Source organism: Rana temporaria, chromosome 3 (genome assembly GCF_905171775.1).
Source record: "Rana temporaria chromosome 3, aRanTem1.1, whole genome shotgun sequence".
NCBI lineage: Eukaryota > Metazoa > Chordata > Amphibia > Anura > Ranidae > Rana > Rana temporaria.
The window spans coordinates 180,934,648-180,955,421 of NC_053491.1; the positions used below are offsets into that span (position 1 = coordinate 180,934,648).

General features: G+C 42.2%; 1 long non-coding RNA gene across 1 annotated transcript; it reads left to right on the top strand.

The window, feature by feature from the left end:
* The first annotated feature begins 359 nt into the window (after window positions 1-359).
* Window positions 360-18,894, top strand: LOC120931935. The gene is made up of 7 exons (XR_005747910.1): window positions 360-468; window positions 2,701-2,816; window positions 2,929-3,009; window positions 6,709-6,792; window positions 8,458-8,793; window positions 15,912-16,037; window positions 18,773-18,894. It is a non-coding gene; the product is annotated as an uncharacterized LOC120931935 (long non-coding RNA).
* Window positions 18,895-20,774: the final 1,880 nt, after the last annotated feature.

The window sequence follows — 20,774 nt, forward strand, 5'->3', positions numbered from 1 at the left end:
CCGTTTTTTTTTAATCATCCCGCTGGCTGATGTACATACAGCAGTATTAGCGCTTCCTGCCATTTTGGAGAGGCAACAATAATACTTTGTAACGGCCTCCATTTACTTCTATTGACATGTACCACAAGTGCACCATAACCTTACTTATAGTGTGTTCAAGGCATGGTTGCAAAGCATCTTGAACACTGATGCAACATGTCCAAAATGGTCAATAATGGTATAGGTAAAGTAATGTGAGTTAAATGCTTTGCAATTTAATTCCTGAAAGATAGCAAACTCGTATTATGGTTGTACTTTAGACAGCAGTTAAAATGTTCTGAGCCAATTTCATGCAAACAAAAAGGGGTGTGTGGGTGTGTAACACTATGATAAGAGACTGTCGGCTGTTCTGACCCTAGGTCTTGTAAGGCTAAAACTTAAACTAGGTCCTCAGGAGAATGAACTTCCAAGCAATGGGCAGCAGAACAAGTGAGTATAAGGCTTCATTTCCACTGGCGTTTTTACAGCCACTGTTGTTAGGCTTTTTTACAGCTTAAAAACGCCTGTCCATGTTTATTTTGTAAAAAAAAAAAAAAAAAAAAAATTTTTTTTTTTTTGTGAGCTGCAGCTTTAACAATGCCGCGGTCGCGTTTTTGAGCGTTTTTTAACATCTGGCGTTTTTACAGCTCTACTCTGGAGCTTCAGAACGCCCTGGTCCTGCGTTTTTTTTACAGCTCAAAAACGCCTATGCCATTTGCAGCTCAAAAACGTCTATGTGGGCATGATGCCATAGAATAACATGGACAGGCGTTTTTAAGCTGTAAAAAACGCTCAGAAAAGTGGCTGTAAAAACGCCAGTGGAAATGAAGCCTAAACACTCTTCTGCTGTAGCTTTTCATTGTTTTTAATAGCATTTTTTATAGTTTGTTACAGCAAGCAACAGATTGTATTTATGTCTACACAACTGCTAATGAAATGCATAAGAGGAAGTGTTCGCTCAGCATGTTAAAATGCAATGTTGCTGCTTTAGCAGAATTTTTATAATATTACATGTATAATTGAGGCAGGAAAATGGAAATAAATTGCATCATCTAAAAGAAAAAAAAAAGAAATCTTGATCTAAAAACATTTTGGACTACAAATCCAAAATATTATATCATGCAAACCTGATATACTGTATGGTCTAAATGTAAAGCTGAACTCTGGACAGATGGAAGATAATGCTTAGATGCAGCAATAAGCTTACCTTATGCATAATCTACATCTCTTCCTCTGTAGTCTTCTCTATTTAGGTCTAGTTCTTCTCCAAATGTAAGAAAGAGAGGGAGAGAGGTAGAGAAGTGCTGAAAGAGAAGGGAGAGCACAGGAGTAGGTTTTTTTTTTTATGTTCTCAGAAAACCTAATATGGTAGATCACTAGATCTGTTCTCATTTGTTTACATAAGAATAAAGCTGACATTAAACCCTCTCTTGTTTTGGATCTGCTTGTAATATACTGCCCTGTCTGTGTGAAGGGTTAACCACAACTTCAATCAGAAATGTCTCCAAAGCTGAACTCTAGTCATGTAAACCCCCTCCCCACACACACACACCTTTTTTTGCTCCTGAATACTGTTATAATCACACATCTAAACCAGTGGCGCTGGTGGGTTTTTTTTTTGGGAGGGGGGCGAAAGACCCCCCAGTCAGCCGGTCATGGCAAGTTCCGTAAGCATTATACAAAAAAAGTACGTAAAACTTGCCATAGCCTGACAGGTGTGTGTGTGCCTGTAACGCTGCCGCCCTTTCATCCATCCTTACGGCAGGTCCCGACAGTGTGCGGTTGCTCCATCTGGTGTGTTCCGGCCTCTGTGAGCGATTGCTCAGTCTGGTGTGCCCATATACTATGGGTCCCGGCCCTGGCCTGCAGTCGCTCAGTCTGGCAAGTCTTTTACACTGTCCTGGCAGTTAAATCCCAGAGTTTGCTGACACCAACACTCCCGGCCATCTTCCCTAGCAGGTCTGGGCCCCACACTTACCCCATCTCGCGGGCAGCGCTCCGAGCTGTGGCGCTCCTCTCCGGGCTCGCTTCCCTGCGTCTCCTCCCTCTTCCTCTTGGCGACCAATATGAACGGCTCTTCTTTCGGCCAATCGGGCGATGGGTCTCAGGACCCTGATTGGCCCGGGAGGAAAATCAGCGTTACAATAGCGAATATTCATTCGCTATTGTCACACAACTGGGTGGGCTCAAAACTCAAAACGCAGTGCTCTGCCCCCCGAGCCCACCCTTTTTTGAAGCCTATTAGAGCCTCTGGATCTAATCATGTGCTTAAAAAAACACCCTGCATGTAGATCAGGGGGCAGGATGCATGGGTAGGTGGGCGGCACCTGTGCGCCCCCTATGGACAGGCTTCCACTGATCTAAACACCACAATGTGCATGGAAATATTAGATAGAATGAAGCTGCATTCAGAGGCATAAAAAAAAAGAAAAATGCCTCTAAAAGGGATTTTTTTTTCTGCCCATGTGCATGAAGCCAAAGGGTTAAAAGAAAAAGAAGGCAACACTTTGATGCAGTTATGAAGCAGTTAAAGTACATAACCATAAAACCAGGGAGAGGTAAATATTTACATGTGGGGCGTGCAATAGAAGTCGTATTATTTCTCATAAACCATTAAACCTAAAAGAGGCTGGTTCTTTTCGAGGGAACTTCCTTGTCTAGCATGTTTTCTTCTCTTTCTAGCATATTGCTGAGCAACTGTCAAAAAAAACCCCACAAGACTTCTGACAGGGACATTCCACAAAGCACAGTATGGAGCAAGCAAAGACTACGTCATGAAGATTTACAAGAGGAAAATTGTGAGTACAGGAAATACAGAGACACAGTCCAAGACGCACCAACGTTGTTTTTCAACCTAAATATATCTCTAACCCCAATTAATAAGTGAATGTATTCTCTCTTCCTTATCAGAAAGAAGTGAAGGAAGAAGACACGGGTCACCACAGAGGCACGTAAAATAGCTTTCCTATTGATGGAGTCTTCACCTTTCAGGTATGAATCATTGTAAAAGTGACACAAAACTTTGGTTAAAAAAAAAACAATTTAAAGCAAAGCTAAATTTTTGTTTTATTAGAAGATACTCTCTTCTTGCTCCTTGGGGTTTTATTTTCCTTTTATTATTTCATTTTTTCCCCCGGGAACAAGGACAGGAACATAAAAGAAGCGGAAACACATGAAAATTGGTTAATATATGTCTAGAGGTACACCTAGGTCTTTATTTGCTTACAATATCAGATGTTGTGTAAGGTGTATGTAATACTGGAAAATGATTACAAGAAACTTTTTTGGATCTCAATTTATAACACAAAGAGGGTTATTTACAAAAGGCAAATCCACTGTGCACTACAAGTGCACTTAGAAGTGCAGTCGCTGTAAATCTGAGGGGTAGATCTGAAATGAGGGGAAGCTCTGCTGATATTATCATCCAATCATGTGCAAGCTAAAATGCTCTTTTTTATTTTCCTTGCAAGTCCCTCTCGGATCTACAGTGACTGCACTTCCAAGTGCACTTGTAATGCAAAGTGGATTTGCCTTTTCGTAAACAACCCCCAGTGTTATATATCACTGTTGACTTTGTTTCCCCCTATCATTGTACAATGCTTCTCAACTTGACGTCTTATGTGTTATAAAGGTTTTCAATAAAAGTTATCTGATTTTAAAAAAAATTGCGATGCTTACCTCTCCTCCTATGACATCACTTCCCAGCACCGGCAATCTTCTGCCAGCTTCTTCCAGCTGCTGACTGTGCCTGACTACATTGGCTGGCACAGGATTACTTGCACAGTTAAGTGTACATTCCAAAGAAAATTAAAATCCAGCAGGTAGGTTTCTTTTATTGCAGAAGAGACATTGCATGTCTCTTGTGCAATAAAAGAAACCTACCTACTCCCTGTTTTAAAGGGGTTGTAAAGGATTTTTGTCCCCCCCTCCTAAATATCTTCCTTTACCATAGTGCAGTCCTCCTTCACTTAACTCATCCTTCGATTTTGCTTTTAAATGTCCTTATTTTTTCTGAGAAATCCTCACTTCCTGTTCTTCTGTCTGTAACTAACCACCGTAATGCGAGGCTTTCTCCCTGGTGTGGAGAAAGCCTCTTGAGGGGGCGAGCAGGCAAGTCAGGACACGCTCTACTTTGCAGATAGAGAAAAGAGCTGTGTGTTAGTGGGTGTCCTGACACTCCTGCTCGCCCCCTCCCCCCTCAAGAGGCTTTCTACACACCAGGAAGAAAGCCTTGCATTACGGTGGTGAGTTACAGACAGAAGAACAGGAAGTGAGCATTTCTCAGAAAAAATAAGGACATTTAAAAGAAAAATCGTAGGATGAGGTAAGTGGAGGAGAACTGCACTAAGGTAAAGGAAGCTATTTAGGGAACATATGTTTTTCCTTTACAACCCCTTTAAGTAAACATACTTAATTCCAAAAAGTACTTTCCATTGCTCCCAGCTTCCTCCAATTTTCCAGGTCTCTTTTTTTGCTACTGTGATCTGACTTCCTGTTAGAGGGTGTCTACATTCATTTTCCACGGTCCCACTGTATGTAGGAATGTAGCCATCCTCTCTTGATTGCTCCCTAGGTGGACTAGGAACTATGGGATTTGTAGTGTGCATAGGGCAGGGAACATAACCACAATTAACATACACTGCTCGTTGCAAACCAATTAATATGAGGTAGAACAGGAGTAGTTCAGGAGCTCATGGAGAACGTTACAAGGAGGCAGAAAAACAAAGTAAGAAACAGATAAAGTTTTTTCCAATTGGAAAGGAGAGGGGATAATTTACGGTGCGTATTTTAACAGATTGATTGTGATGAGAAAGCGCAAATTCCTTGTTTCAAAATATACAAAAATATTTTATTCATAAATACAAAAAGATCCAAAAAATACAGTACAATCATTTAAAAGGAGGTGGACAACCAGTTTGTTGATTGGATTCAGTGGATAACAACGTATCAGTCAGTTGAAAATGCAGATGCAACTGGAAAATCAAATCGCATGGACCCTACATGTTTCGCGGACTTCCGCTTCTTCAGGGGAGGGAGCGATATCCAGTCAAAATATACAACCTTTCAGTTGTATATTTTGACTGGATATCGCTCCCTCCCCTGAAGAAGCGGAAGTCCGCGAAACATGTAGGGTCCATGCGATTTCCTTTTCCAGCTGCATCTGCATTTTCTGATAAATATTTTTGTATATTTTGAAACAAGGAATTTGCGCTTTCTCATTACAATCAATCTGTTAAAATACGCACCGTAAATTATCCCCTCTCCTTTCCTATTGGAAAAAACTTTATCTATCTAATTGGGATTAGGTGCCTTTCCTTGGGTGAATCTATACATTCTGGACCACATTTACAAAAGTAAGAAACAATTTCTTATAAAATAGTTTACAGGGCTATTAAGTAGCGGATGTGCATTAAACCACAGAAAATTGCTGGAACAGACAGACGGACCAAAAGGGTATAAGTATAATATCTTTTCTGTCACTTTAAGGCAGTAGTAAACCGCAAAAATAAACCAAAAAAATCTTCCTGCAAGGAAATGTATTTTCTAATATGCATTGCAGTGGCATGCTGTCCATTGAAAGCACAGTGCGCATCAGGGCCGCCATCAGGAATTTTGGGGCCCCTTACACAGCTTCAGGCATGGGCCCCCTGGAGCAGAGAAGGGGGGGGTGCTGCCACCCCAAATTGAGAAGCAGGGGGAGTGTTGCAAGTTGAGAAGCAGGGGGCACCGCAAATTGAGAATGGGGGGGCTGCCGCCGCAAATTAAGGTCGGGGGGGCTTTGGGTGCTGACGAACAAAAAAATAAAATAAAAAAAAGGGGGATGCCATCGGGGCCCCTTAGATGTTGGGGGGCTTTGGATTCTGGCAACAAAAAAAAGGGGCTGCCATCTGGGCCCCATGGGGACCACTGGGCCCCTTAGAGGTCGGGGAGGGCTTTGGGTGCTGACAGAAAAAAAATAAAAAAATTTAATAAAAAAAACGGAGGATGCCATCCAGGGCCCGGGGGCCCCTTAGGCCTTGTACACACGGTCGTTGCAAACTGATGAGAATGGTCCGACGGGCTGATATGCGTACACACCATCAGTTCAAATTCCGATCAGGTCAGAACGCGGTGACGTAAAACACACGACGTGCTGAAAAAAACGAAGTTCAATGCTTCCAAGCATGTGTGGACTTGATTCTGAGCAGGCGCGGTTTTTGAACTGATGCTTTTGTGTACCAACCATTGGTTTGGACCGATCGGGCAGCGGTCCATCGGTTCGATTTTAAAGCATGTTTTAAAATTTTGGACCGAAGGACAACAGACCGATGGGCCATACACACGGTCGGTTTGGACCGATGAAACTGAACTTCGGTCCATTCTCATCAGTTTGAAACGACCGTGTGTACGCGGCCTTACAGGTGTGCTGCCTGTACCCCCCTGATAGCGGCCCTGGTATACGCCGGTGATATTGCACTAAATAAATATCTCCTAAATGGTGCAAGTTTAGGATATATTTACTGCTCCTAGGGGCAAACCTTATTATAGGCGTACGTGTAGGTATTAATCAATAAAACTACTTTTGCATTAATCACTTTTGCATTTTTTTGTTTGCTTTTATCAGTTTTAATTATTAACAGTTAGCAAAATGTTTTTACAAATGTGCAGTCAAAGTTATCTTAAACGTTTTAAATCTTTTTTTAAATGTAGGTTTCTGCAGTGAACTAGTGGTAACAGTTGCCTTGATGTATCTTCTGTCACATATTCTTGTTTTAACATCGTTATTGCCTTCAGGTAATGCAAAAATCTAAATCGAAAATATTTGCATATACAATCATTTGCTGCTGTTCTGTGGATAGTAAATAAAACAATAGATTTAAAAATTGTATATCATACCGGTACATAACAGATGAGTATACTGTACCTAATTATTTCATTTTATTAAAAAAAATAGTATGTCATTAGCATGCCTTGTATTGGCATTAGCTATTACTAGGGTGCTTACCTCATTGGACTGGACTGCACTTTTTGTGTTATGCATTACCTTGAGGGCCCTTTCATTTTGTAGTATTTCTGCTCACTTCATTTACTAAGCTGGAAGTGGAAATTCACTTTACTATGTGTGCAGCCTATACGCCTTTAATAAATGAACCCTGATTTGTATTTATTTTTTAATAATTGAAATCCTATTTGCGCATGCATATGCATTTTCCTGTGATTAAACTGAGCAGCACAAATAACAATAAACACTGAATAGCTTATATCTGCCAATCAGATTTCACCTTGCTGTTAAGCAGTCAAGATAGACAAAGATGATTGCTTATAGGTTATAATGACTAATAGATATGTGCACACTGAAATATTTTGTTTCGGAATTTCGGTATCATCCGAAAAATACATTTATTTAGTTACTCCCGAAATTAGTTTTTATTTCTTTTGTTCTGTTAAAAAATGCATTTGTCTGAAAATCCGAATTAATTAGGTTTGAATCCGTCAATTGAAGGCTTATGGTGTCTATTGGAGGTTCTAAGACGATTAGACGAAGCAGCTAAACTGTACGATGTTACAATCGTACATTTCCGGTTGAATGCTCCGCTCACAAGCTATAGTAGAATTCTAACGTCATATGACTAGTAATAATTATATTTATTAAAGGAGTTGTAAAGGAATTTTTTTTTCACCTTAATGCAATCTATGCATTAAGGTGAAAAAACATCCGATGATGCCCCCCCCCCCGAGCCCCCGTTTTACTTACCTGACCCGTCGAAAGTCCCGCGCTTGGTCCCGAGATCCTCTTCGCTGCTCAGCCTGGCCGCTGATTGGCTAGAGCGGATGGATTGAGAGCAGCGCAGCCAGTGACGCGGCGGGGCCGAGTGATACAGTGAGCAGCTATGGCCGCTTGCTGTATTACAGGAGTGCGCCCACAAGGACTCATCACCATGCAAAATTATTCTATAGCATTTGACCGTAAATGTCCGCTTGCGGTGATTGTATGTTTTTAGCTGCTTCGTCAAACCTTCATGTCTCTTTAATGTCAAATCTTTTCTCTCTATGTTGAATAATCTTGGACTAATAGAGTTAAGGTTACGCACATTCAACCGCAGGTTCGATAGACACAGATCGCTATTGTCACCGTCATGTTGAATCTTCTATCTATAACGAACTGTTGTCGCAAAGAAACGAAAATAAAGCATTTTTTATTTCGGATCTTTTGGATTTCGGATTCTGCTCGTTCGTTATCGTTTGTTTGAACGAACACAAAAATCCCAGAAATTTGGATGAAAATGCATTCGGACGAAAACTAATGCACATGTCTAATGACTAACAACTCTTTGGTGGAAGATTCTTGGTCTTAACAAATTATATATTATAAAATACTGATGTCAAATATAAAGAAATATAAAGTACTTTATTTCAATAAATCTTGCTCTAATGAACTAAAACATTTCTGTCTTTCAGCTGATGTCAGCACAGTAATCTCTGGATTTGTAGATGAAGATGTGATCCTGCCTTGCTTCTTCCCTCCTAATGAGAGATTTTATCACTCAACAATTGATATTTTGTGGAAATTTAAAAGTGAAAACATTGCTGTTCATTATGTCTTTGATGGGGCATTTCAAAGGCAAATGCAGAATGAAAAATTTGCTGAACGCACAATGCTTTTTCATAAAGAGATTTCTAAGGGAAATGTGTCCCTGTTACTAAAAAATCTACAAGAATCAGATACTGGGATATATGAATGTGCTGTATGGATTAAGGAGTATAAATCTACAAATATAGAGCTCATTGTTAAAGGTAAGTTAAACAACTAAACAATGCCGTATTTGTTTAAAAACAGAAAAGGCAAACTCGTGAAGGTAACATAGGAGCCATGGGGCCAAACAGGGGTTACAATTCAGGAAAGTCAGTTGTCTGCAGGCATATACATCCTATGACCGCAGATTTTTTTTTTTTTTTTTTAAGGTGCAGTAGATTTATTATTTTCCCAAAAATACAAACGCAAGCAACCAGTGTACAACACAGAGACAAAATGTCCATTTAGTATTTTGTTGTAATGCAGCAAAAAAAGCATGCAAATTTAAGAAACTCATCGGAGCATAAACATATGCAGGATCAGAAGAATTCATAAGGCGACATACCAGATGATTATCCTTAGACTGCAGATCACATAAACAAAATACAGCTGTGCAATAACCCGTGTAATACAAGTAAACGATAACTCATAAATATGCATCAACCATCAGGTGGTAAAGTATCAACAGAACCTACCCATAGGGTCCAGATTTTATGAAATGTCTTAGGACAAACTCTAGCCTCGTGTGTCAATTTATATAAGGGAATTGTTTTATTGACTAAGTTAAGCCAATAAGCTATTGCAGGGGGAGTTTGCGATTTACAATGCATAGCTATTGATTTTTTGGCATACAAAAAGGCCCAAAGGCAAGAGAAGATTAGTGAATTTAGGGAGACTATTTTCTATGTAGTCAAATAGGCAGTGTAAAGGATTACAAATATTGGCAGTCACTTGAGCGAGCTAATAAAGGCGGTAGCTGCGGACCAAAAGGCCTGGACAGGTGGGCTTTGCCAGACCATGTGATAAAACATTCTATCCACAGAGCTTCAATAAGCAAAAGTCTATTAGTTAGGAAGAGAAGCAAAGAAGAGTAATATGTAGAGTGCGAGGGGTCCCATAACAGGTTTTTCTATGCAGAGGACTGCAGTGATACATTAGTCAAGCCAAATGGTGCTGCTCCATTTAGTCATTTTTGTAAATACCTAAGGTAGGCCATGGAGGGAAGGTTATGGTCCTGCTGAAGACATCCTGATCCAGTGGAAAAATGAAAGATTTTTCCCAATTTACCTAAAAACCTGAGAATTTTTCAAATGTCTGGATAACACTCAATATTGTCTGCATTTTTATATTCAATCAGCCCTGCTATAGTGGAGTTGGATCTTATCAGTTCTGCCAGTGGTTATATCTCTAGAGTGAATAACAGAGGCAATAGAGTACAACCCTGTCTAATGCTCTGCCATATGATAAATGATTCTGAAATGTAATTGTTCACCCGTATTCTAGCCCGCGGTGTCTGTGATAAAGCAATTTAATCCACCAGAGGAAATTATCTCTGAAGACATTTTTCGCAAGTATCTCCTGCAGATAGGACCATTCAACCAAGTCAAAAGCTTTATGCGTTTCCAATTCTGGAGCAACCCTCGGCCCCATAGCATCATTTGTGTCCTGCATATTAGAGATGGATCCCTCTGGGATAAACCCAGTTTGATCTGAGCGTACAATGACTGTAGCATTTCTTCACTGGTCATCAAAACATTGATCTAACATGTTGAAATAATTGTAGTTCATTAGAATTCTGATGTGAAAGTAATGCTAAGCTAGTAGCAAGTGCAGCACATTGGAATGTTGTCTGAAAAACATTGTCCAGTAGCATACATCCTAGTTGGCAAAAAAGGTTCTTATTGTTCCCACCTAAATTGCTAGCACTGATCACCTAGAGTTAATTGTTTCATATACATGTTACAGCTAAAGGTGAAAAAAAAGAACTAAGACATTATGTCTGGCTTGGCTTGTCCCAAGTAGATCGCTGTGGCTGCCCCTATTCTTAATGATGCACAACTGTTCTGTCTCTGTCAAGTTCTATCAGGCTCTCATATTATGCCATCATAACGGCTGATAGCATAATTGACCAGCAACAGGAAATTTCTAAAGAGGGAGAATTGTACTAGATAAAAAGAGTTCAGGTAGGGGATTTCCCACATATCTTATCTAGGAGGATGGAGAGCTGCAGTGAATATAAGTAATCTGATGTAAAATTATTTAGGTGTAAACTCTTCTTGCACTTAGTTTTTATTCTTCCAAGGGATACAGTGGAAATGCCCTATCAACAAAACAATAAGAAAATAAACCCCCAAATTACCACCCTAAAACAAAAGCCAACATAAGGTAAGTCATGTAGTAAAAAATATGGATTATGCATCATCCAGTTACCAATGGCCTTGAATCAACCACAAAAATAATTAAGGCAAATAATCTCACAATAATAAGTACAAAAAAGGCGACAACGCTGTTAATTGGACAAAAAGCTAGCCAGCCGAATTAAAGTACAGTGACCCTAATCTCTCCATGTTGTTTGTTAGCTTTCCCTGTGCTTTCCCTACAATAGCTTTCAAATCACTGACACTATGGCTGCCCATTCCTCCCACCTCCGCATAGTGAAGAGGCTCTCCTAATCAAAAGTTCCCTTCTTGAACTATGACCAGGAGGCTTAGAAGGTCAAGTTCCCCTGGACAAATCTGCACATAGTATTATAATACATAGTATTATTGGGATCCTGAATCTCTAACCTCAAGCCTCATCTCTACTTATAACATAACAAAACATTACTTTTTGAGTTCAGCAGCAGCAGTGGTGAATAGGCATGCAATTTCCAGCTTGTTAAGTGCAACTTGTGGACTTTAGGACTATATTTTTCCTTGGTTAAATTAGTTATTTGGTCCATTGACTGAATTAAACAATTGTAAGAAGAAAAGGCTCACATAAACCACCTACACAAAGTATATTCACAACTCCATGAAGTGAAGCTAAGGAAGAACACTGCAATGGTAAACAAGAGCTCCCATTTGATGGTGGCTTCACATGTGGACTCTCTGATCAGAAGTGCATTCTTTGATCAAAAGTGCGAGTTAAAAACCAGGATTTGGCTATCATTTGCTTCTGCTTGCAGATTTTTTTTCCCCTCTTTTTCTCTGACACTTTTTAAACAGCTTTTTTTTCTTTTTCCTTTCTGCTAATTAAGGGGAGGGTTTAATTGTTCACAGGTGTGTGTTTGTTCACAGGTCTTCACAGGTGAGTATAAAGTTGCTGTACAAGCTCCCAGAGGAGCTGGCTCCCAATTGATGGTGGCTTCACATGTGGACTCTCTGATCAGAAGTGCATTCTTTGATCAAAAGTGCGAGTTAAAAACCAGGAGTTTGAAACAGGAGGTAAGACAGGAGTCTTCATTATTTTTTTCAATCACTGATCCAGAACAAGCTTGCAGCTAATAAAGTTGGAACTCTTGCTATATAGATTCAGCGGTGCAGCAGACGCTCTCATCTTAGTCTGCTCACCCCAGGGATAGTGAGAGCAGGACGCTCTCAAACGAGTCGGCTCTCCCCAGGGATAGTGCAGCCAGGCAGGGTCCACCACACCCCCCTAGCCAATTGATCCAGGGTTGCACCGATCGCCGTTAAGGGGTCAGGAAGGAATTTTTTCCCCCGATCGCTGCAGATTGGCACAGCACGCCTGGGGTTTTTCGCCTTCCTCTGGACCAATCGGGGAGAGAAGACTCAACGAGTGACGGCTCACTTGGACAGTCTTCCAAACATCACGTCCGGCGTCTCGCGGCTCTTCCTGCATCCGCGCCAGACCAGGCCTCATTCGCGGCCGCCGCAATTAGGAAAGACTGACGACAATGTGACTGGCGACAATGGCTAATCTGCGATACTCTGCGGACTCTATTCGGGGTCTGAGACAATTCGCAACAGCATTACCAGCCGTCACCAAAAAGGCCTTAAAAATAGAGCAACTTTTGAGATTCGATCGACGATCAACCATCAAAAATTTTAACTATTTAACCCAGCTCGAGCACATATCATGTGCTTTGATCAACACAAGATCGGCAGTAAAACACCGATTAGAAATCCACGATTTCTTACTACAAAACGATCTAGACTGCCTCTTTATTACAGAAAGCTGTCTCTCAGACGACTGCAACACCATTCTCGGAGAATTGGTGCCAGAAAACTATCGCATTATAACGGAAAACAGAATAGGGCAAAGAGGAGGAGGCCTGGCGGTGATCCACAAGAATCGCATTACAATCACAAAGCCAGCCCTTCAAAATCCTCTTCCATTCATGGAAACCCTTACTCTTCAACTTCAAACTTCCCCCCAGGAGACTGTTCACATTCTCCTCTGCTATAGGCCACCTGGGCCAAAATCGCAGTTTTTGCCATCATTAACGGAGTTTATATCCACTTATACCCTTAACAGCAAACACCTTTTGCTGCTCGGGGACTTTAATCTGTGGGCCAACTCCGCACAGGATCCCATTGCGGACGCCTGCATTGATCACCTGGAGGGATTAGGGCTACAGCAACTTATATGCGGGCCAACACATGCTTCAGGTCACACACTCGACCTAATTTTCAGACAAAATCTGAAAATAAGCATTTTAGAAAATGAACCATTGCCATGGACAGACCACCATGCAATTAATTTCATAATCTCCAAAATTCCCCCAGTGATAAAAGCACCCAAGCCGGTGACAATACACTGGGCTAGATCTCAGAAGAAGCTCCATTCGGAACTCTTCAAATCTACCTTGGGAAACAGAATCAAAACAATCCATCCACATCAAACAGCCGCAGATACACTGGATGCCATAAACGCAGCCCTGCTATAGTCAGCCGATTTAGTAGCACCGAAACGCAAAGCCTGCATCCGAAAAAGAAAGTCCGGCTGGTTCAACAACCAGCTGTCGCTTCTGAAGCAAGAGCGCAGAAGGGCGGAAGCCGCCTGGAAAAGAAGTCCTGCAGAGGATAACCTCATCATCTACAAGGCAATAACAACACGATATCATAAAGAAATCTTCAAAGCCAAGAAACATCATTTTTCTATGGCGATTAACAGCGCCCTAAACCGCCCCCGCGAACTCTTCAAGATGGTCACCCAGACCATGAATCCAGGATGTCTTGAAGTCCCCAACTCAGACACCCAAGAGTTCTGCAATGAACTATCGGATTTCTTCATCAACAAAATTGAAAGAATCCGGGAAAGCATCATGCAAAACAATACCCCCCTCAACCCCACCGTCAATCAACCACAAAACACCCACAGAAACGCTCCACAATCAACAAAGTTCGCTCTGGAACCGATCTCCATCGATACCACAAAAAATATCATTGGTGCTTTGCGGAACAGCACATCGCCCAATGATATCATCCCCACCAAACTGCTGAAGGAATGTGCCGACATCCTGGCACCACCCATCACACAGCTTATAAACCAGTCATTTAAGGAAGGCACAGTGCCATCCCTGTTGAAAGAGGGCACAATCCAGCCCATCTTGAAAAAACCTAACCTGGATCCCAAGGACCCAACTCACCGCCGTCCCATAACAGGCCTAAATGTTCTCTCCAAGATAATGGAGAAAGTAGTGGTACAACAGCTGCAACAGCATCTAGATACCCACAATCTACTGGATCTATTACAATCAGGCTTCCGTCCCGGACACGGGACAGAAACGGCCTTACTCAAAATATGGGACGATGCCCTCGAGGCCGCAGACGAAGGAGAATCTTGTCTCCTGGTTCTGCTGGACCTAAGCGCAGCCTTTGACACGGTAGACCACAAACTGTTACTGATGCGACTAGCCAAGGTAGCAGAAGTCGCAGAAGGTGATTTACCATGGTTTTCTTCCTTTCTTGAAAACCGATCACAAACAGTTAAATTGGGTTGTTTCACGTCGGAAAAGCGCACGGTGTCATGTGGAGTCCCCCAAGGATCCCCCCTGTCACCAGTGCTTTTCAACATCTATCTTCGCCCTCTCTTTGATATTATCAGTAGCCAAGAACTACTCTATCACTCTTATGCAGACGATACGCAACTGTATTTTCGCATCTGCAACAAAAAGGATCATCATCTCAGTTTAGAGAAATGTCTCTCTTTGATAGAAAACTGGATGACTAAGAGTTATCTTAAACTCAACAGTTCAAAAACAGAACTCCTTATGTTTCACGCCAGGCGAAAGAGTCAACTGGCAACAACCTGGACACCCCCGCCCATTCTGGGCCAAATCATCACCCCTAGCTCCAAAGTCAAAAGTCTCGGGGTCATCTTCGACACCTTCATGACAATGGACGCACAAATAGGGTCAGTAGTCAGCGGAGCGCACCATCTGTTGCGCCTACTACGCAGACTTATTCCATTTATCCCCAAAGAAGACGTAGCAGTCGTGGTGGGAACAATCGTGAATTCCAGACTGGACTATGCTAACGCCCTGTACCTCGGACTCCCAAAGTACCAAATCTCCCGTCTGCAAGTCGTTCAGAATACCGCCGCCAGACTGGTGACTGGGAAAAAAAAATGGGAATCAATCTCACCTTCGTTGAGAACCCTTCACTGGCTGCCAGTAAAAGACAGAATTGCATTTAAAGCACTCTGCCTGACACATAAGTGCATCCATGGGAAGGCTCCGCAATATCTTTGCGACAAAATAGAACCTCACAATTCGAATCGCGTTCTGCGATCCACCGACCAAAATCTGGTCAGGGTACCAAAAACCAAATACAAGTCCAAAGGAGAAAGAAGGTTTGCTTTCCAGGGTCCTAGACTATGGAACGCTTTACCAACCAGCATTCGGTTGGAGGAAAACCACCTGACTTTCAGAAGACGAATCAAAACTCTGCTCTTTTGATGTCATGAGACACGAACAACTAGCGCCCAGAAGCGATTCAGTTTGCATGCGCCGCGCTTTATAAGTTTTTCATTCATTCATTCATTCATTCAAGAGCTGGCATTTTTTGCAGCGGCGCTTATACTGCTTTAAAAGGTCTTGAGGTACCAACCTGATGCTTTTGGACAATGTTTTTCAGTGGGATAATATTCTTGCTGGCCTAGCTATAGGGATGCAAGCCCATGTGCAGTTTTTTTCATGTTTTATAAAATTATCATTGCCAGATCCAGTTCCTAGAATTTAGATTTCTGTAACACAGCAGATGTTTTCATATTTTTTCATCTCTAGTAACAGCAATTTGATGTGATGTTTTCATTTGCACTACAGGAAAATGACTGGAAATGTTATGTGTTTACAAGGAACTTTTCAAAATGACTTCTCACTCCTTCTGTATTTTAGAAAAAACATATGGATATACAAACTAAAGTTCAATAATCGCTATTTCAGTGCCTGTGGTAATTTTCTGCATTGTGGTTACATTATGCATTTTTTCAAGGCGAAGAAAGAGAAGCAGGGGAAAAACAGGTAAGTACATACTGTATACAGCATATTATAAAACATTAGCGGTGAACATTTCCAGATGCCAATTGTAGAAGTAATTTTCAAAGTGTACCTGCTATACTGTAAAAATATGTTGTGTATACTGTAAGTAGGATGGGGAAGGTAGACAATACAATTTCTCTTTTAAATAATGTCTCCAGTCTAATTAAAAAGAAAAAGTACTGTAAACCCACTCACCCCAAAAAGTACCGTATTTGCCGGTGTATAAGGCGACCCCCTAATTTTCCAGCTAAAAGTTTGGTTTTGGGATATACTCGTCGTATAAGACGACCCCCTTCCTTATAGTCTGTCTGGGGTAGCCAGAACAACCGCTGACAGGAAAAAACGCTGACAGGAACAGGCTTTATTCAGCTTTTTCAAATCTCACTGTGCCCATTACATGCCTCACTGTGCCATCAACATGCCTCACTGTGCCCATTACATGCCTCACTGTGCCATTACATGCCTCACTGTGCCATCAACATGCCTCACTGTGCCATCCCATGACTCACTGTGCCATCCCATGCCTCACTGTGCCATCCTATGCCTCACTGTGCCACCCCATGCCTCACTGTGCCGTAAAAATGCCTCACTGTGCCATACCTTTAGTCCTGTACTGCGGGCGTCCATTATTCAAAAGCCGCGCCTCCTCATGCTGTTCCATGATAGGCGCCTGTGTTCCGCCTATTACGGAGGTCCTCTCATGCGGCGCCGAGGATGAGAAGACATCCGTGATAGGCGGAACACCGAATAGAGGCTCTCATGGGAAACCAAGTGTTCCACCTATCACGGAGCACCACAAGGAGGAGGCGCAGCTTTTGAATAATGGATGCCCGAGGTCTGGTACCGGCGTATAAGACCACCCTTGGGCTTTGAGGCAGGTTTTTAAGCCCAAAAGGTCTTCTTATACATCGGAAAATACGGTATATATTTCCTGGCCCTAGAGAATTACATTGTGGTAGTTGCAATTTTTTATGTCACGCGATATTCGTGCAGCTATTTTGGGAAAAAATACACTAAAATGAACTTTAGTACAATATAATACCTAGAGTAATATATGGATGGTAACCTGCGCTGGGATTAAAGATGGTAGGCTGCTGCCCCCCTGTGTCTGTCCCCTAAAAAGGAGATGTGGAAAAATGTGAATATAGGTGGGGTTGTTGCGCTGCCTAGTGCACGTAAAATAAACCCAAATAATGGTGTCTCGGTGCAACCTATAAGGCCTTGTACACACGAGGAGACATGTCCGATGAAAACGGTCCGCGGACCGTTTTCATCGGACATGTCTGCTGGGAGCTTTTGGTCTGATGTGTGTACACACCATCAAACCAAAATCCCCGCGGACAGAGAACGCGGTGACGTAGAAGACACCGACGTTCTCTAACACGGAAGTTCAATGCTTCCACGCATGCGTTGAATCAATTTGACGCATGCGCGGGATTTCGGGCCGCTGGTTATACGTCATAACCAGCGGACATGCCCAGCGGTGTGAGTAGGCTGGGAATCCAATCAAAATAGTACTAAGTGAGTGCTGATGACTATGCACTAAGATGGAATAATATAAGTAGGTGCTAATAACAATGCACAAATGCTAAAATAAACTGTGCTGCAATACACAAACAACTGTCATAGTCTATGCATATAACACATGCATATAATAAACAATATACAAAAATGCTGTGGTATAAATGTCCAGTAGAATCCTGCAGTAGTGTAAAACAGCACAATAGGGGACTTTTGCACAGCTAATGTGTGAGATGTTCAGTCCACATCCATTAAACCATAGACATCAATAAACGGTAACAATGCTGTATATATAGAGTCCAAGAGGGTTGTATCGTGTAGAGGAAGTGGTCCTAGGTCTATTGATACGAGGTGGTCCCGGTGCTCCCCTCAGGGTTCCCCACTCACCAGATGGTACTCCCCGTTTGGGGTGCCAGACATGTACCACGAAATCCCTCGAATGCTGCTCCTTTCCTCTGCTCACACGCACAGCTGCCCTCCACATGGTCCTCCGGGGCCTCCAGATATTGCCCGTCCAGCAAGCTGTGTGCACCACTCAATACCTCCGAGGGCAGCTATGGCAATTGGTCCCACTAGTTATGTGTATCAGAGTAAAGGGGGCTGAATACAAATGCACGCCACACTTTTCAGATATTTATTTGGAAAAAAAATTTAGAAAACCATTTATCATTTTCCTTCTACCTCACAATTATGTGCCACTTTGTGTTAGTCTATTACAGGGATCCTCAAACTACGGCCCTCCAGCTGTTGCGGAACTACACATCCCATGAGGCATTGTAAAACTCTGACATTCACAGACATGACTAGGCATGATGGGAATTGTAGTTCCTGAACACCTGGAGGGCCGTAGTTTGAAGACCCATGGTCTATTACAGGGATATGCAATTAGCGGACCTCCAGCTGTTGCAGAACCACAAGTCCCATGAGGCATAGCAAGACTCTGACAGCCACAAGCATGTCACCCAGAGGCAGAGGCATGATGGGACTTGTAGTTTTGCAACAGCTGGAGGTCCGCTAATTGCATATCCCTGGTCTATTACATGAAATCCCAAATAAAATACATTCGCGTTTTTGGTTGTAACATGAGAAAATTTGAAAAATCTCAAGGAGTATTAATACATTTTCAAGGCACTGTATACTTTTGTATGTACATGAAATATTTATAATATATATTTTCTTTACCTTTATAATGACAGATTGAAGATCCACATTATGCGCTGAGTCCTGATAAATCGGTTCCCATGAAACACGTGGACATAATACAGTTGTGTTAAGGTGCAGATTCATTAAACTTCATTTAATGAGTTGTTGATTTTAATGATGCATTATGGGTTGATTTTATCCAGCTTTTTGATCTCTTTTGTATAATAATGAATCATTAGATTTTATGCATATCTCTGTGCATATGTGGTTTACAACAGTGCTCAAAATTTTAAGTCCTGAGCTACTAGCCAGGCCTTAAGAGTTACTCGCCACCAGTTGCCCCACCCAACCTCTACCCTGCCCCACCCCTAAACACGCCCTCCTAAATTATCTCATGAAATGACACTGTTAAATGTTTTATGCAGAATTTAGGTTCAAAGATAAATGTCAACAACAACAGTGTTACCATAAAGCATAGTTCATTGATTTGACTGTGATAAATAAAATAAGGATAAAATATGATTGGCTGCTATAGACACCGTACACATCATTTCTGCCTTGGTAAGTAAATATGCGCTATGTACAGACTGCAGGGTTGAGAGGTGTGCAACACTAGGTGAAACCTTCTTCCTGGTTTCGCACTGAACCCATCCCTAAAGCTCCACTCACACCTGCGCGTTTTGTAAAAGCATGTAAAATTGCATAGTTCTCCATGCATTTATAAAACATGCTAAAACCACATCATATTTGCTGTGTGATTCATTGTAAATGGCATCCCAAACTCTGCAAAAATGTGCAAACACTGTAAAATGAGTGGTGTAAAAAATAAAAACACCCAAAACTGATGCGCCAAAGGCTCATTGAGCTACTTTGCCTTGTGTAGGGTATCCCCATTTAAATGAATGGGCTGTAAAGGGGGCCTAATAGCAACCAATCAGAAGCCAGTACAGTTGCTATGGCAGCTGCGCTGAGTGACTAGACCCAACTGACTGTACATCCTCACACTTTAGAAACAAGAACAGAACATGAACACTCAGTGCAGTATCCCTAGTAACCAATCAGAGCATGCCTTACATTGGTGTGTGGTGTCAGTGAGCTTAGTTCTGATAGGCTGCTATGGGTGGCTGCACTTTACTCCACTTCTTAGTTAAATAAGGTAGGTATGGGTGTGAGTCAGTAAGTGGGCAGCCTGTGCTCACCTCCCTGTACACTGCCAGCAGTGTACATGTGCACACTTACAGATACGGACTTGTCTCTGACTGTCTCCCCGACCTTTTGGTTCTCACTTCTTCCTAGTAGGCTGTTCCCTGAAGTCTGCACTCTCCCTGCTGGACTCTTCTTCCTCCTCGCTGTTCTGGGACGAGTGCCCCCTCTGCGCCTCCTGTCTGTTTGCCATGTCAGTGAGAAGACAATCCACGGGGCTGCGCTGGAAACTACACTTCCCAGCGTGCATCGTGGCACACGGAGCCCTCCATAGAGATGACTGGGGGAGGCGGCTTGTGTAGCTTGTCTGAGCAGAGAGGACATGCTCCCCGCTGGAGCAGAGTGGACCTGCCCAAGCCAAGCCGACCTGGCCCCGGCCTGAGCCAAGCAGATCCGCTCCTCGTCCGAGCCGGAATACTCACCCTCAATTAATATTCACTCGCCAAATGCGAGCAGGCGAGTGAAAATTTTGAGGGCTGGTTTACAATATGTATGATCTCATTTCAACTTTTTAGCCTACATTAGAGTTTGTATGGTATTGAGATGATGCCCCAATTATATCAGGGGTATTTTTATTCCATTGTGGAGGGACCCCAAGCCTTGTTTCCTGTTGGCTGATGCATTTTGAAGTCCTTCTTCAGAGCCAACAGAAGAAGAAGGACTTTCCTTCTAAACACATCAGCCAGCATGAACCAAGGCTAGGTTCTTCCCCCACACTAGTGGTTCCAGGCGGTCTGGCTGTGTTCAGCCACATGTTGTGGCCTGGCGAGCACATTTTATCATCTCTGTGAGTATCTTTTAATTGTTTACTATTTTTTTATAAATATTTGTTGCACAATGCACTAGGCCAGT